Source organism: Taudactylus pleione, unplaced genomic scaffold (assembly GCF_031769625.1).
Source record: "Taudactylus pleione unplaced genomic scaffold, aTauple2 ptg000017l, whole genome shotgun sequence".
NCBI classification, from domain to species: Eukaryota; Metazoa; Chordata; class Amphibia; order Anura; family Myobatrachidae; genus Taudactylus; species Taudactylus pleione.
The window spans coordinates 7113575-7131875 of NW_028284419.1; the positions used below are offsets into that span (position 1 = coordinate 7113575).

Below are 18301 nucleotides of genomic sequence, written 5' to 3' on the forward strand. Positions count from 1 at the left end.
TTAGTAAATTTACTGGATTTACATGTTGGAACATTATCAGTGGGATTGTACATATGTACTTATTCAAAATATAACTTTAACTTCCCATCTTAGTAAATATTGTCAATATACAAAATACTGTCTAGAGTGACCGTTAGATAACTATGTGCAGTTACTGTGTTTTTCTAGCTTTGTGGATTAGGCACCTGGTCAAAATGTATTCATGGTACAAAACAGGATGTGTGATTTCTCAATAGTCTAATCCGATTTAACATGCTCTTGGTTCATGCTAGGTCACTTATATTGTATAACTTAATCAGCAAGTTGTTAATCCCGAATAAACCTATTGCCTGCAGAGCTTCATTGTGAAATTCGGAAGGTAAACAGACAACCCATAATAACACATACAGTACATATAACACATCATTTGCCTTTGGAAGTGTGCGCACAATAACAGATGAACAAACAAATGCATGGGTACCGATATGTCCAGTTGCATCTTTGTCGCTTGTGCAGCTAATCAAGCCACGAATGGCGTGAGTCAAACACCCGCAAACGATTATGCGCACTGTGTTCACACCCATAACCCATAGGATTGCATGGTGCAAACACAGTGCACGGCATAGTGTACCGTGGCACACACAGCTGCGGCAAATCGCATGGCGCAAGGTGTGCACACATTTGCAGTGTGAGCAGCAAGGATGCAGGAGGATACATCTGTACGTAGCAGAATTGCTAATCACACTATGGGGCATAGGGCCTGATTCAGAGCCGCGCGTAAGTGGCCGCTCGTTCGTTCCGAGCGGTGTTTGCACAACTGCGCATGCGTACGGATTGTAATACGCATGCGCGAACCAGTCAGGGCGGCCGAAAATCGTTTGTTCGCTAAATAGCGAATGCCTGCTATTTTGAGTGACAGGAGGAGGCGTATGTGGGTGGTAACAGGGGAAGGTGCTTGAAAACGGGGAGTGGAGATCCGAACGCAGGCGTGCTTAAAGGTCAAAACGGGCGTTTTATGGGTGTGCATAATTAATACAGCAGCGTCATTGACCACGTCACTGGGTTATTTTATAGTCAGAACTGCTTGCAAGATTGCGGTAGGAAAAACCAACCACAAGATTAGCGAGCAGTTCATACCCTGGTCGATGTACTCGATTAATCTAATAAATAGCGGACATGACGTAGGATGCGAGCGGCCAGGGGGCGTAGTTTTCCAAAAAACGACTGCAAGTTTTGTTCGCTCGTTCAGACCTAGAGGCGTGAACAGACCGCAAAGAGCGAACGGTTAATTTGAATAGCCACCCCTTTTTTCTGAACGAGCGCAAATAGCGTCCGGCTCTGAATCAGGCCCATATTCAATTGTGTGCGAGAATAGCAAAAAAACCCGCACCTGTGAGGTTTTTCCTGCAGGTGCGGGTTTTTTGCTATTCTATTAGGTGCGTGGTTTTTAAAAAAACATGCATTGGGAGGTTTTTTTCACGCACCTCCTGAGCAAGCGTGATTTTTCCTAAAATATATGATTTAAGGAAAAATCACCGGGACTTGCTCTGACACCCCTGCGGCACCCCCCCTGAGGACTAATTAAGCAATTGGAAGTATCCAATTAGCTTAATTAGTCCTTAATTACTCACTTTCCTCAGTGCTGTCTTCTGCTTCTTATTCTGAATCCAGCGTCGGGAGCCGGCTCTTCTGCAGCAGGGTGAGAATGTCAGTGTGTGTGGTGTATGTAAGTGTGTATGAGTGAGTGTGTGTATGAGTGTGTGTGTGTGACCCCCGGTGCGGTGTGTGTGCCCCCCCCGGGATGGGCGCTGGGAGAACTACATCTCCCAGCAGCCCTTGCTCCTCCCATCAGCCCCTGGGACTCCCAGCAGCCCCCTCTCCAGTAATAAGAGAGAGGGGAAGCCACTGGAAGCCGCGGAGACCCCTGCCATGTAGATTTTTTTTTTTTTTACGCGGCGCGGGGTTTTCAGAGCTGAAAACCCCGCGACCACTATTTTTTTAATTGAATACCACGGGTAGCGGGAGCGTGCATACCCACGGTATTCCGGAATTGGGCGTGAGGTGTGCAAGGTTTTTAACTCGCGCCCAATTGTATATGTCCCTAGTGCTAGAGTGAATGGTTTTAGTATTATTATTTGAAATACAAGAGTATTAAAAACGGGCTATCTGTTGTCACTGATTCTTCATACAGTATTTAAGAAAAGGGAAATCACAGGTTTCTACTGCCATCATACCACATTACATTGCAGCTCCATAGTCTGATATCGGGACAGCAAAGTATGTTTTTTGCAGTTTGAGCCAAAGACAAAGGGCCTTATTCAGGTTGGATTGCATGGCTGCGTTCGTATGCAGCTGGTCGATGTTTGTGCTCTGTGCATGCGTATACATTCCAGTGTACATGCGCGAACCGTCCACTATGATCGGGAAGCGACCGCAGTGACACTTCATGTCATACTTGCCTAATTTTGAAAATGACTTTGAGGAAGATTGTAGATGGCTGCAGAATGCGACGCGCCGTTGTGGGGGCGTGGTCTGCTCCACCCAAAGGGTGTGTCTAACTCCACCTATGGGCGTATATATTCCTATAAGCTGATGCCCTAGCTCCCCCACTGACATTAATACATTAGTGCATTAATAGATTCCGCCCCAGACACATTCATTTATATGAATAGATTCACACACACAGACAGTTTCACACACACACATCACATGAATAGATTCACACACACACACACACACACACACACACAGTCTCACACACATCCCATGAATAGATTCACACACAGTCACACACGCACAGTCTCATACACACAGTCACACATGTCCCTCCCCCATGGCACTGACATGAGTTATACATTTGGCAGGAACTGCAGTGAGCTCTCACATTCTCAGGCAGCTCCTCTGTCTTCAGTGTCCTCCGGGGTCGGCCCCTCCCCCCTCCGTCCTCCCCCATCACAAGCTGGCCAGGGAATGCTGGGAGCATCAGTCTCTCCCAGCAGCAGTCTGTGAGCAGGGGAAGGCGTGCCCAGGAGACCTCCGGGCCAGCAGCAGCCACACTCCTGCCTCCCTGCACCCGGTGAGTTCAATCTACTTTACAGGGTAACGTGAGCTCCCACCTTTATTCAGGAGACTCCCGCAAAATTCGGGAGGGTAGGCAACTCTGCTTCATGTCAATCATAGTGATTGATATGAAGTGACCATTTAGGGGTGGAGAGGAGGGGTGGTTGGGGGAATGCTGGCGTGCCTGTGCGTTTGAACGTCGTTACAGGGGCATGCATAATTAAGCCCCTACTATTGTATGCACTGACAGAGGTCTAGATGGCGACAGGAAGTTTAGCAGTTTGTGCGGTAGGTCCAGGTCAACCACAACTGTGCGGATGGTTCCAATGTTACTTGATGTTACCAATGTTTTCGCTGACTTGCGGATGCATGACATGGGAAGTTGGCGGCTTTATATAGTGATGGACATCTTGGTATAGTGCTACGGTTGCCATGCGATTGCATTCATTAACATATTTTCCCAGCTAGCGTGCGAACACAGCCATGCGATCCGTGCTGAATCAGGCCCAAAATTCCATCTCTTGATAGGACTACTGTCGTTTGCCAGTTGCGCTCAGTTACAGTGAATTATTCCATTGTCTATTTTTGTACAGTGTACTATAATCGTATAAACTACAGTCATTTCTGAACTTCCATTGCCCATTGTAGCAGATACAACTTTAGCAGTGCAATTGTCTGTAAACACTAAACTAGGGAATTCATAATTCTCCTTTCATCATTATACTTGTTCACATGTTCATTAATTTTTTTGTTTATTGTTTTAAAACATTTATTTTTACTTTTTTTGTTGTTATTCTATTGTTACATATTTTGATGGGAAACATTTTTGGCACTTGCCCATATTAAAACTTATTATTCAAAAAGAAACCTTTAACAAATAAAGGTCTCTGCTCCCTCAAGCTCAGCCTCCTCACGGACAACTGTGGGGACAAAATATCTATAAAGTACTTACCTTGCCTTGATATCTGTGACACTCTGATGGATGGGGCCAACTCATTAACCTCCCATATTCTCTCTTCAGCCCCAGCTGTGAACTGCCTGGTGGTGTGGTGCAGCCAGTGTTGTATCCAAGGCCTGCTCTAGGGCCATTTGACCAGTGCGGCCGAACAGGAGCGCCACCCCATAGAGGCGCAGTCCTCCCAAATGTCCCGATTTAGCGGAATAGTTCAGTTTTTTGGGCACTGTCCCGCTATTCCACCAGCGGGCTGAAGTGTCCCTGGGGCTGAAGTGTCCTGCGGGTGGTCAGGAGGTTGGAAACACTCAGGCACCACCGCAGCTCTGCTTTGCTAAGCAGAAAGCAGCAGTGTTGGTGATACTGAATTGAAGGCGCACGCATGCATCTGTTCAGTGTGAAGAGATGGCTGGGGGCAGCCCAGCTGCTGACGAATTTCTGGGCTCGTCCCCAGCATGACGTAAAACTGGAGGTGTGGCATGCGGGCATACCCCCAAAATGGCGTCATCTAGTGGGTATGGTCTCTGGAAATTAGACCACACCCCCTTTTGGGGGGCACCAAAAACAATGATTGTTTTTGCTACTCCACCTGTAGCCGAACCTGGATGTATCTACAATACATATACAATATCTTTCCTCTGGTAGCCGGTTGTGATAATGGCAAAAATTAAGGCACGAGACCTGCGCGGTAAGAAAAAGGAGGAGCTGTTGATGCAGCTGGATGACCTCAAAGTAGAACTGTCTCAGCTAAGAGTTGCTAAGGTGACAGGAGGTGCTGCTTCAAAGTTGTCCAAGATTCGTGTTGTCCGCAAGTCCATCGCCAGAGTACTGACTGTGATCAACGAGACACAAAAAGAAAACACGATTTCTTCAGAACGTTTACTTTCACTAAAAGCAAATGAGGGAACAGAACATGAAACCTGTGGGTTGAGCTTATATCAGTAGTGCACCAGCAGGTTATAGCTTTTAGATACAGTCTGTGCTAATGCTTCAACTTCTGGTGAGATAACATGGGAAAAACACATGCAGGCCGAGCTTGAATCAGTAGTGCACCAGCAGGCTATAGCTTTGATATACAGTCTGTTCTAATGCTTCAACTTTTGCTGAGAAAAATGTGGGAAAGACACATGCAGGCCAAGCTTGTATCAGTAGTGCTCCAGCAGGCTATAGCTTTGATATACAGTCTGTGCTAATGCTTCAACTTCTGCTGAGAAAACATGAGAAAAGCACATGCAGGCCAAGCTTGTATCAATAGTGCACCAGCAGGCTATAGCATTAATAAACAGTCTGCATTAATGCTTCAACTTTTTTAGGGAAAATGTGGGAAAAACACATGCAGGCCGAGCTTGAATCAGTAGTGCTCCAGCAGGCTATAGCTTTGATAAACAGTCTGTGCTAATGCTTAAACTTTTGCTGAGAAAACATGGGAGAAACACATGCAGGCCAAGCTTGTACCAGTAGTGCTCCAGCAGGCTATAGCTTTAATAAACAGTCTGTATTAATGCTTCAACGTTTACTACCAGAATTGCCAGCATGGGTTACACAGGGCTATATAAACAATTAATGTACATTACACCACAGAAAATGACAAGGTAAAAGATTCACAGCAAACATACACCTTGTGCTAAGAGATGACAGCAAATAATATACATTACATCAGCATGAATGGACTTTGAAATGGATACCAGCCACAAGCAGTGTATAAAAGACAATTTACATTAAGACTTTGAAATGGATACCGGCAACAAGCAGTGTGTAAAAGACAATTTACATTAACACCAATACCAGCAAACATTCAAACATTTCATGGCAAGCAAGATAATAATCAGCATTGACAACAATAACACAACAAGGCACAATGCCTGAGAGAGAACAGCATTTGAATAACAAATTTCAGCAAGAATAAATACAGATGACATTAGATTTAAGCGACATTTGACATCCCATTAGATTGCGTCAGACATGAGCCGATACAAGTAACACGTCCCCTCCTGGACATGAGCCGGAGGTTCACAGGAGAGAAAATAACCGCCAATATCTCTTTTGGGGGGACAGAAGAGGTAACCTAACTTTCCCTTCCCCCCTATTTTCACACTTAACCTCTTTAAGGCACTATCAATAAGAGGATAAATGGCAGGCTTTCACTATTGAACCCCCTTGAAAAAAACTAAGAGTAAGTGCTAGGCACAACTGCACAGCGGCAGCGCCCCCAGGAGGGGGCAAGGGACCTGCTTAAAGGCACTGTGGGATGCTGGGTAAAGGGTGTCCTGATGGGCTGATATCTAACTAAAGGCAGGGGTTGCGCTCAGGAGTAGGCTGGAGGAAACAGATTACGGGCCCTGGTCAGTTGCAAGGGGAGGGGGAATGGGGGCAGCATAGTCCTCACCACTTACAGGGACTCTTCCGCCCAAATGGACTCCTCGACACTGGAACAGGCACCACACGGGATGCAGAGCACCACACCAGGCTGCGTCTTGAGACTCGACTGCCCAACTTCCTGGGCCAGGCACTGTAAAGGGGTTTGTAATTTCCAGGGGCCTTACAGATGACTCCTCGGTGGGGCTGTCCTCAGCGTTGCCCACAGCTAAACAGCAAGTTTCACACTTCCTCTGCAGGGTCCTCGCGGCAGCGGGGGTCTTCTCTGGTGGTGGCTACGTCCAGCTTCAGACGGTAGCAGTCTATTCTTCCCGGTGATGGTCACAGGCTGCCAGTTGGGGTCCTCTGGTCCGCGGGCACTCTTCTGAACAGCCCGCTACTGGAGATCACCTGTCTTTGGGTCCTCCAGGTCTCCCAGCAGTCCTCGGCGGCAGTCTTCTCCAGGTCCGTCCTCCGCAGCAAAATCCTCCGACAGGCACAGGCGCACTCTTCCGCTGGCAGGACAGTCCTCAGCAGTCCCCTCGATCAGCACAGTCATCATCAGCGGGCAGGCTCCTCTCCAAAAGGTCCAGCTGCCAGTGAGTGCCAGCAGCATGTGGGGTGTCTGACCTCCAGCCAGTCCAGGTCTTCTGGTGCAGCTGGTTACTCTCCCCACTCAGCCCGGCAGCTCACTCCCTTCAACAGTGGAGCCTCCGCATTCACTCCAGCGGTTATCTACTCTCCACAGCAGCGTCTTCGGCTCCTCAGTGCGCTGCGCCTCCCACCCCTTGAACAGGTGAGCGGCAGTTTATTTGTGTGTGTAAGGGGGGGTTGGGGTCCAGCAGCACTGTGGTCCCCAAGTGCCAAGTAAATCTTCTGGACGCCCCCTCTGCAATTCGGCAGCAGCCACTCTTCTTTTGTTACGGTGGTACTGTTTAAGGGGTAGCAGGTACAGCAGCACCCATGCTCCGTACAGCAATCCTGTCCCCTCCAGCAGACCGTGGCAGCTCCTCTGATGCTCCGGAGAGCAGTTCTTTTAATTCCTTGATCCCACCTTCCTGGGTCCGACCGGCCTTAATTATTGGACAGGGGCCCCAGCTACAGCCCTCCCCTTGGGCCCTCTGCCTGGACACCCAGGCTACCAATCAATTGAGGGGCTTTTTCCCGGGTTAAAGGGGTTGCTGCCCAATAGCAGTCAGAGACAGTGGGGTCAGACAGAGTTCAGTCTCCCTGCAATTAATGTGTATAGGCAGCAATATTTATATGTATATACATAATAAAAACAAATTGAGGGACCCCTATTTGGGGCACAAATATGGGGTACCACAGGTGCATGGTATGCCGTGCACACACGCCATAGACTAGATCCCAAAGTGTGCCTGCAGTGGGTCTCTCCTTGTTTAATCTGATGCATCCATTATCTTCTGGGTGATATGTTCAGAAAGATTACACTGGTTCAGGTATTAGCAAAGACTGGCACTGAGCAGAGCCTTTGCTATCTTCTGCGCATATGCCATTTACCCAAATATCACACAAAAGATTGCTCCAGCAGGTCTGTATGCTGTAAGGGGATGCAGTCAGGAAGCCGACGGTCAAAATGCCGATGGCCGGCTTCCCGACTGTCAAATACCGGCAGAGTACTAATGACAGGCATTGAAATCCCGACGCCTGTCATTATACCTCCACCGGGAACCAGACGCCAGGCATACCGAATGAAGGTAAGCCGGACAGTGGGCATGGACAGCCATGTTGTGGGGGGGAGGGTTAGGTTAGGGGCTTCCAGAGGGGACTTAGGGTTAGGCACCCCCACGGGAGGGTTAGGGTTAGGCTAGCAGAAGGGGTGGTTAGGGTTAGGCATCCATGGGGGGAGGTTTAGGGTTAGGCACTCCCCCGGGATACTTAGGTTTAGGCACTTATGGGGGAGTTAGGGTTAGGCACTGGGGGGTGGTTAGGGTTAGGCATCCCTAAGGGAGGGTTAGGGGAGGATAATATTAGGGTTAGGCAGTGTACTTAGGTTAATATGCTTGGGGCATAGCCTCTACACTATGTGTTGCATCAGCATTTCAATTTCTCTATAGGAAAGATTGGGCTGGTCTTACTTTGTGGAGATGCAGCTGGGGTGAAGATCCTCTTCTTCAGACCTGGGCATGTTTTTATTTATTTATTGTTTTGTTCTTTTTATAATAATAATAATAGTAATAATAATGCTATTTATATAGAACTTTTCTCCCATTAGGACTCAAAGTGCTTTACATTTACATTTAAAAAACACAAGATACAAAACAGACCTAACAGAAAAAAGAACTAAGCATTTGGGTTGTATTTTTTTTTTGTAGAAACATTAGTGAAATTCTCGAGTAAACAAGTAGGCCGTGAGATTATTTATGAAGGATTCTATAGTGGAGGCCTCTTGAACTGTGGTAGGAAGTGAATAAAGGGAGATTCTAGGAATTGCTAATAGTCCTTCATCACAGTAAGCAAGTGAGGCAGTAAGGAATCAGAAGCTGCTTTAGGTACTGGAAATATAGGGCTTTGAAAGCCAGTAAGTCAATCTTGAAATAGATTTGCCATCTTACAGGCAGTCTGTGTAGGGAGTAGAGGATGGGTGTTATATAGCAGGAGTATGGATGGTTAGTAAACAGCCTGGTTGCTGGATTTTGTACCACCAGCAAGTGGTCACTTCTTTTGCTGGAGAGACCCAGGTAGAGGGCATTGCAGTAGTCTAAGCATGATGATACAAATGCATGTATAACTTTAGGCAGATCTTCTTAGGGAATTAAGTGCTTCATTCAGGCTATATCCCTTAGAATAAAGAATGAGGATTTGAATGTGACTGATACCTGATGTTTAAGTGTCAAGCCATTATCCAGGACAACAACAACATTCCACACATAATTCGTGTTTTGTAATTCTGAACTCCCAAGCGTAAATCCAGTTGGTTGGCTATTCTGTAGTCTAGCCCTTTGATTGTGAGCTCCTATCATAAGGACCTCTGTTTGTTCAGGATTCAGTTGCAGCCATTTGGCACTTATCCACACCTGGAGCTCAGCTAGACAGCTATTTACAGTAGGGTTGGTATTAAGTTCTCAGTGCCTGGAGCAAAAGGCAAGTACAGTTGTGTATCATCTGCATAACAGTGGTATACCAGGCCACAACATCTAATTATTTCACCTGGTGGTAGCATGTATACTGCAAAAAACATGGGAGATAGTGTAGAACCCTTGGAACACTGTATTACAGTGGTACCAGTGACAATGAATATACTCCAGGAGAACCTCTCTGTGACCTACCAGTGAGAAATTATTTTAAGCAGCTAAGGACTATGCAATCCAGTCCACAGAAATATTTCAGGTGCTCAATTATAATCCCATGGTCCATGATGTCAATTGCTGCAGAGAGATCCAGAAGGATCAATATTAAGCAGTCAGTTATGTCTCCTCCCATCAGAAGATCATTAAGCACACATACCAGGGCTGTTTCAGTCCTGTCTTCTCCTGAATCCTGACTAGAATGGATTATAAATATCTTGGGTTGACAGACAAGTTTCCAGTTGAGTTGCAGCCATTTTCTCAAAAACCTTTCCTAGAAAAGGAAGGTCTGATACCAGTTTGTAGTTGGTCATGCAGTCAGGATCTAAATTAGGTGTTCTAAGAAAAGGTTTAAGAATTGCTTTCTTTAGTTGTTTAGGAAACATGTCTGTCTGCAAAGAGCATTGAACTGTATTTGCAAATACAGGGCCAATTATGTCCATACAGAAGCTTGGTTGAGGCAGGGTCCAGACTACAGGTGGTAGGACACAACATTTGGGTAATTCCAGCACTGTCTTTTACAAACATTAAGTCCAAGCTAGTCCATGAAGATACAGTAGGTGGCTTACATTTTCAGGCTTGGGAACTTTCCACTCATTTGATAGCACGGTGGGTATTCAGTCCTGGATAGAGGATACTTTTCAAAGAAGTTTGCAACTCATTGCATCTTTAGTAGGAGAGGATTTCATCAGGTTGCAGGCATACTAGTTTGCAAAGCATCTCCTCTGTACAGAAAAGGTGAGCAGGCCTATTGTTTGCTGCTTGATGTCACTTGACAGGAACTCTGTTTTCTTACAGGCGATTGGTATTCTTCAATATGCTTGACTAGTTTTAGCTTATCCTCTACCAGATTAGCCTTCCACCATCATCTTTTAAGTTTACGACCTCTATTCTTGAGCTCACTAACACTGTTGTCAAACCAAGGAGCTTGACAGTGTGGTATGTGGGGTCATCAGGGACGTGCAGTCAGGGTGCCATACTCCCTTCCCTGTCATAATCTCTGTCATGATTCAGAGCTTTGATATAAAAACTGTGTTTTTGTACATGTGTGCCTTCCCAGCCATTGATCTCACCGCACGTCACTGGGGGTCGTATATGCGGAAAAGCAATAATACCCATTGCAGCCATCACATCCCTATTATACAGTAGTCAGAGACAGGGGAACTAGCATTTTCACAGGCACCAAATACTGCAGAGAGATCCAGATTTACTGTAAGAGCCTGGGGAGTCATACCTCTCCTTGGACGATACCTGGTCAACTCCATGGGCAAAGTTTGCTTTTGATGGGTTGCTACTGAGAAGCGAATTGGGTCATGGTCTGATCACATAACAGGGTTTTTAGATCAGGAACTTCTAATCCAATCTGGAAGACAAGATCAAGAGTGTGACCACTTTTACATAGCTTGTGTGAGGCCCAAAACATTAATTGTGCACAGGATGTCTTGGCAATGGCATGAGAGCTCATCATCCCTAAGGATTTAATGCATATGTGTAGAACGGGTTCTGTGCATGCGCAGATTACCAATAATCTCTTGCGTGCACTGCTGAACCAGGCCCTAAAATCTATGAAATTCGATCAACATGTTGTGTTTCTGGGGCAAAATCACACATTTCCTAATGGGCAATGTTTGATTTGCTTTTTTAAGTATTAGTAAAGGTGTGATTTAGCCTCAGAAACACAGTGATGTTGATTGATTTGAACTGATTTTCATTGATTTTAAATTGATCAAAATCGATTAAAATCGACCTTTAGTAAATATACAATCTAAGACTGATTGGTTGGTACTTTATCTCTCTCAAATGTTTGATACATCTCCCCTGAAAAGTCTATGTAAGCTTTGGCAGCTTGCTCTCTGTAAGAAGACATCTTCACCTGACTTCTACAGCCACATTTATGCTACCACTGAAGTTATCCAGAGACCGGAGATCAATTGCCTGTGCAGAAGTGCTGGGTCCTCCAGCAAATGGATTGCAAGGGTCAGAAGTTTGGGTGCCTGCACAGTAGGGGCTGCTCAGACCTGTGTGAAAAGTCATTTCAATTCAAACTATATAAGGCGTCTCTACCTAACAACAGGTGTTCAGTGATTAGCCTTCCTGTAGACTTCTTGGCCCCTAGCTCCTGTACCTTTGCCTGTAACCACTATTTGTGAATACCTGTTGCTATTGTTACTAGACCTGCTTATTGCCAGTGCCAGCTATTTGTTAATATCTGTTTCCAGACCTGGATTGTTACAAGACCAGTTTTATTGTCTTAACTCTGTTTTCTGCACATCGTTTGAGCTCTTTGACTTTATCTACCCTCATGAGCTCTCTGGACTATATCTAAACCCTGCTATTATGGAGATACAAAAGTCTGTATAGCCAGTCTACTACTCAGATCCACGGATGGTTACCTTGAAGCCATCTGAGCAAATGATATAGAAATATGAGTTCCACTCCGGCACTGTAAATGTTCTCAAAATTGATAAATAAAGATAAGTCCACCAAAAAGTTCCTAAATAGCTCCAAAGGTTATGTTCCAAGGATATAATTATTTCCTTCACCTTCAGGATTATTCCGTCAATACTCCGAACTCTTAATGATGTTCCTCTCAAACAAGAGAACAAGATATCATAGCACAACACCATTTGATGCAAAATAAAAATAAATGTAATAGATGATCACATTCACATTTGGTTAAAAAACATTCAGCATATCGCATCACATATAAGATGCATAAACACTCTGGGGTTCAACAAAGGCATGGATACCAGGGGACTTCTAGACAATATTGGCAACATGTTGGCGGATCCTGGACACTCACCAACTTCTTGCTATGTCCTCTGGGCCACAGTCCAAATTGTCCCAGAACTCACCTGCTTTACGTGTTTTGGACTTTGTTGTCCTTCATCAGAAGCATGGTGATGGTCTCCTAACAGGGTTTAAATACCCTCCTTAATGGCCTCTAAACCTTCCCCTCATTACCAGCACTTCCTGCTCTTTTCAAAAGCCATTCCTTCCCTGGAAGTAGCATTGTAAGGATAAGAGCCGCGTTCCTGCTCCAATGCTTTCCTATTGACGGAAATCATCATCTCAATGCATCCTGCACAGTTGCGGCGCCATGACAAACTTCCGGTAATCAGCTGATGTCCGCAGGATGTTTGGTATGCCAGATGTAGCATACCGGTAATGAGATGCGTTCCAAAGACCGGAAATGGCCATTTTGGATGTTTCCATTGCAAAGTCCTGAAAAAAGTGCGTTATATAAATATAAAAAGAAAAAAAAAAGTACATTAAAAGGACTAAATATTGATAGGAATATATAAAACATCAGAAAACAAAAAAATCTGTAAAAATTAATCGCTAATAAAACATGGTATTCAGGAGGAGTTGCTAAAAATAATAAAAATGCATACCCACTTTTTAAATGATCATAAAATTCAAGAGTAGTTAATTACTAGGATTCAATACTTATGGCAAATCATAAAAACCATTTGAGCTCAAACTCTCCAATTAACCAGGTACAAGGGTTTTAAGTTTATGGATCCATCTTATCTCAGATTTGGAAAGTCTCACTTCCAAATCTTTGTTTCTCCATGTTGGATTTATCTGCTGGATCCTCCAAAAAGATTTTAACTGACATGGGTTTGACTGGTGGACTAGTTTAAAATGTGCCAACACGCTGTGGGTCTCCAAGCCCTTTTTAATATAATATACATGCTCCGCCTGTCTTTTTTTCAAATTATGACTTGTTTTGCCTATATACAGTATATATTAGGCCACATATACATTCTAATCCATAAATAAAATATTTTGATTTATAGGTAATGAATTCTTTAATAGGATAATCAGTACCTTTTACAAGAAAATTTATTATTTTAGACTGGCCTTTGACTGTTCTGCACATGGTACAGATTCCACACCTGTGGAAATCCAAACTTCTACTACTAACTTTTTTCTTGATATCCAATGAACTTCTCACTAATTTATCCTTCAATGAAGGTGCCTTTTTATAAATAAATGACGGTTTATTTGGTATTCTGTCACCGATCACAGGGTCTTGTTTTAAAATCTTCCAATGTCTCTTAAATACCACCTCAATCTCCTTATACTGGGAATTATAGCTACTTATAAAGGACCATTCAAACCTACTGGCATCATTTTTTTCTTTATTGTTAGTCTTCTTCACTAAAAGATCATTCCTATTTATAGTACATAATCTTGCCTGAGCTTTCTTTAATCTTTGCTATAACCTTTTTCTAAGAAGCGATCTGCCATTTCATTAAGCTGTGAATCACACACTTCTTACTCAGTACAATTATACTTTACTCTTAAATACTGGCTGAATGGAATCCCCTCAAGCCAATTTTCATAATGTTGGCTATCCCTCATTATAAAGCTATTGTAGTCAGTATTCTTTCTATACGTCTTGGTATGCAAAACTAAATTTTTCACGTAGATATTTAAATCCAGAAAAACAATCTCTTTCTTGCTTATAGAAAAAGTCAACTTAATGTTAAAATCATTCTCATTCAAAGATAGACAAAATAAAACCAATTCCTCCTCCGTACCTTTCCATATGAATAAAACATAATCTATAAAACGTTGCCAGGACACCAGGCCCACCCCCAGCTGGTTCTGCCAAATCAATTTCTCTTCCCAGAATGCCATAAATAAATTGGTGTAACTAGGGGCAAACCTGGTGCCCATGGCTGTCCCAATTTGTTGTGAATAAAAACACCCATTAAAATAAAAGTAATTGTTAATTAAAATGAATTGGATACTTTCTAAAATAAATTACTTCACAAATAATGTTACATCTGATAGGTCTAAAAAGTGGGACACTGCTCTTAATCCTTGATCCTTTTCAATTATCGTATATAAGGTAGAGAAGTCCGCACTACTTAAAATTTAATTTTCTTCCCACTCCATATTCTTCATTTTATTCAGAACATCACTAGTATCCCTAATGTATGCTTTGGTTTTCTTAACTAATGGCTGTAAATATGCATCAACCACAGCAGAAAGATTTGCAGTGATGCCATTTGTGCTGGAGATAATTGGTCTCCCAGGGAAGTGGAGGGGGTTCTTATGGATTTTGGGCAAGATGTATATTGTAGGGACCAAAGAATACTTAATTTATGGATTCATGCTCTGATTTATTTAATACACCATTCTCCAGAGCCTTAGTAGTAAGTGACAGAAGCTCTTTGGTGATCCTACTGGTTGGGTGACTTTTTAATTTTTTAAGTGTTTCCGTTCTACAACTGCCCATTAATCTCTGTGATATACTGTTCCTTATCCATAAGAACCACCGCTCCACCCTTATCTTCCGGTTTAATTATTAAATCGGCATCATCCTTCACAGTTTGGAGTGCTAAAAACTAACTTTTAGTTTAATTACACTTTTTACTCCTCCTTTTCTTCTGATTTACAGTTTTCTCGGTTTCAGTATTCACAATTTTGCTGAAACAGTCAATAAAGCTACTCTTTTGATGTACTGGGTAAAAACATGATTTGGGTTTAAATAAGAACCCAGAGGGACCACTGGCCTCCTCACTTTCCACTCCTTTATTTTTACTGAGAAATTTTTTTTTACTGTTAATTTACGACATATTCGAGCCCTGTCTTAAGTACATTTTCTTCCTCTAGGCTCAATACCCGTTTGCTAAGATTAAAATTGTTTGTCTCATCCTTCTCTTTTATCTCCTGTATTGTGTCTACAATTACCCTTTTGTTTCTCCTACTTTTCTTCTTTGTTTCTCCCCCCCTATTCCTCTCCTCTTTCTGTTTAGTTTTTCTATTTTATTCTTGGATCCAAATCTAAAAAAGGCAAATTATGTTAATTTCCATCTGAAAGGGGTTGGTATCTATGATTCAGTCTTTTTTGACCTCTCATAACTCTTTCTATATTTCCCTTTTCTGTATAAAATATATTCCTCTTGAGCAGGTGAGAAGCTTATTTATTTTTGGTTGCTGTCTACATGTTTCCATATCTCCGTGACACTATGCTCCTAAATATAATAAATATATACTTGTTAAATATAGATGAAACTCTAGTTTTCATATGACAGTGTGTATATGTTAGCAATCATTGCACTGTATTATTTTTTGTCACACAAAAACACTCTCACCGCCACTTTAAACTGTATTGGGTGACAGAAATTAATCCCTCTTCTTTTACAATGTCCACCTTTGGCATTCTGTAATATAAAATAGTGTGCAATCCACATGCATCAATCAAGCACCATATTACACATTCATTTTAATATATTATTATAAATCCTCAATTCTAAAAACCACAACTGTCGTGTTGTTAGGTAATAATGGATCCATATTATTGGTTAATGAGGATTAATGTAATAAATGCTAAATCTAAAACCTTCATAATGGTGATTTTCTGGAATAAAAAGGTGTGATGTTGTTCTAAAGGTCATACTATCTTAATGGGTATATATTAGAAGGCAAAAAAAATGTCCAGTAGAAATAAAAAAAATTTCTTTATTTGGTGGATAAAGATCCTTACTGGGGCACTCTGAGAAAATAAATCACAACTAAATTCTCATTAATGGGTATGCATTAAAACTGAAGCCACTGCATCCCAAATTGAATCAGTACTGTAAAAAAGGGTAGAGATCCCTTCCCTCAACTGAACAAATAGGGGAAGGAAACTTCCAATAGTGAAATACTGTTTTTGTTTCAACTGGACATACACAGTAAAACATGAACATCAATCTCTTTGGACAAGGGTAAAGATGGACCCCTACCGGATGTCTACTACGAAGATAAAGATTGGTACTGGGGCACTCTGGGAAAATAAATCACAACTAAATTCTCATAATTGGGTATGCATTAAAAAATGAAGCCACTACATCCCAAATTGAATCTTCTTTCTATAGGAAATTCTCCTATATACAGTACATTACAATACAGCAAAATATAAAATATATTAAGACGGATACATTTATTGGAGCATAAAGGGCCTGATTTAGAGATGTACGCTAATACAAATGCATTTGCGAATTTTGCTGCTTAGCTATTGCTAAAATATGCTAATGCATCAGCCTGCGCAATTTGTATTGAGACGCCCACCAGAGTCCTCGTAGCTGCTCACAACTGCATACACAAATGCAGCATTGGATGCGTATCCTCAAATCATTGACTATGCAGCATTGGATGCATATCCTCAATACATTGATCCTCAAGTGAGTCTATGGTCACTCAGTATGGACATGGTAATAGAGACGCTGTAGCTTTATTCTCTACATGTGCAATCGCAGATGCTGGCCAGTAAATGCTCACAAAATGGCCGAACACACCCACGTTTTGGCTGGAACTCCCCGTAACATCTATAAAACTGTCTCTTCATGTAAATCAATTGTGAGTGAATCCTCACAGCGAGCTTGAATGCAATTTATTCGCCGCATGTGCGCAATGCGGCTGTGACACATGCACAGAAAATCAATAATCTCTCAACTGCGGAAAATCGGCATAGTGTCCAACTCTGATTCAGGCCTAAAGAGTTAAAAACTTATAGATAAATAAGGGGAAGGGGCAGAGGGGGAGCATGGGATGGCTATGGGTGCTGAGATACCTAGCACCAGCCCTGGGGGGGATGGTAGGGGAAGGTGAACACAGTGACGTACACTGTAATCCATTTGCATCCCTTTCAAAAGCTGCTATGAAGACTGGTGATCATGAATTCATATCCTTTTTTTGGAATTGTGTCTTACTTTCAAAATATTATACTAGTACATATAAACACAGCACCCCACCATTAGTGAACAGGAATTCATTCTGTCTCATTGAAAGCTGTGCGTGCATCTGAGGCCTGCATCTGAGCCCCTGAACTAAACCACGCTGTAGATGCATCTGAAACCCAACACATGCCTGGACCTCATAACAGTATGGATGTGTGTCATTGTAGGGTGGGGATGGAGTTGCAGAGCAATGTAGTACCTTCAACACAGCACCTGACCATCAGTGAAGAGGAATTCATCCCGTCCTATTGAAAGCCGTGAGTGCGTCTGAGCCCCTGAACCTCACCATGCTGTGGGTGCATCTGAGCCCTGTCAGAGGCCCTGAACCCCACCACGCTGTGGGTGTGCCTGAGTCCTGTCTGAGCCCTGAATCCCACCATGCTGTGGGTGCATCTGAAACCTGACACATGTGCCTGGAGCCTCCCCACCACTGTACTTTACACGTGTGTGTCATTGCAAGAGTAAAATGTAAAAAATATGTACTGGAATGAATCTAAAATAATCAGAATTATGAAATAACATTGACCTGTGCAGTGATTCGAACCCTGGACCACTGTTATGTAAAGCAATTGCCTTAACCACAAAGCCATATGGGCTTTCACAGATGTAAGCTCTATCTACTGAATCCTTGTGCAATTGCTTAGACATGAAGGGTGGGGGAAGTGCAGAGCCATGAAGTTACAGCAAGTTACGTACACTTTTGTAAATGAATCTGCATATGCAGTTCTGACGCACTCATGTGAACTCAGCTGCTAATGTATCGGTTATATACTGTATAGCGGTTTCAAGAGCAAACTACAAGTATACGATTAAACATTGGCCCTGATTCAGACCCACTCGCGAGCGTCTGTCTGCTCGCAAGTGGGTCGATGGTCTGCACTGCGCATGCGCACAACGGAGGGAGCTCC

The 18301-nt window shown here is 43.1% G+C and overlaps 1 protein-coding gene across 1 annotated transcript in view; it reads left to right on the top strand.

Moving 5' to 3' along the window:
• Positions 1–2977: 2977 nt before the first annotated feature.
• The window catches only part of LOC148540774 (dimethylaniline monooxygenase [N-oxide-forming] 2-like), a 121589-nt gene continuing 106265 nt past the window's right edge, over positions 2978–18301 (top strand). Inside the window, exon 1 of the mRNA XM_088482021.1 lies at positions 2978–3055. The gene's annotated coding sequence lies outside the window, so the exon portion shown is untranslated. The remainder of the gene's footprint in view (positions 3056–18301) is intronic.